This window comes from Sinocyclocheilus rhinocerous, unplaced genomic scaffold (genome assembly GCF_001515625.1).
Source record: "Sinocyclocheilus rhinocerous isolate Xijiao unplaced genomic scaffold, SAMN03320098_v1.1 scaffold2051, whole genome shotgun sequence".
NCBI lineage: Eukaryota > Metazoa > Chordata > Actinopteri > Cypriniformes > Cyprinidae > Sinocyclocheilus > Sinocyclocheilus rhinocerous.
The window spans coordinates 224,372-225,129 of record NW_015662256.1 but is presented as its reverse complement, the minus strand read 5'-3'; positions in this window follow the sequence as shown (position 1 = coordinate 225,129).

Below are 758 nucleotides of genomic sequence, written 5' to 3'. Positions count from 1 at the left end.
ATATATATATATATATATATATATATATATATATATCTGTATTGTGTTTTATTTGTATGTTAGTAAGTGGTGTTAAAAATAGCTCTAATAAGCTGGTGGGTTTATGGTGTGGAGGGCCGCTCTGTGCCAAAAAGTCCAGGCCCACTTTTTAGCCCCAGTCCGCTCCTGCGTCAGATACTCTGATAAAAAAAAAAACATCTGTTTGGTTTTGATTATAATGTCTATCGCGCTGAAATCATGTGTTTTAAAGCCACATTAATTTAAACTTGTGATATAGTGTTTTCTGAGCGCACACATCCGAAGCACATGCACAGAAAGTGGCTCTCACACGGCATGTGAGTACTAACCTAAGTTCTCTTCATGTCTTATTGCACTTAAACAGTCAAATACACAAAAGGCGATAGCAATTGGCCCCGATCCAGAACAGAGAGTTGAGCGTGGCGTCGTCCAGTGCTGTTTTTGCGGCGATCTTGCTGAACTCCCACGCATACTCCATGAAGGGGAGATCTCTGTGGGCTGGGGCGATAAAACGAGCGGCTACTTCCATGCCACGGGGAGAAACACACAAGAAAACAAAAGACTTTCAAAATGAAAAACAAACATGGGGAGAAGGGCCGCTTACTGTCACAGTCCGGTATTCTGTCACGTTCGCTACTGTGAGGGAGCGCAGAGCGAGGAACTAGGAGACCAGGAGTTCATCAACAAGGAGATTTTAATTACATTCAGGGAACCAGGAAAACACACGTAGCAAAGGAGGT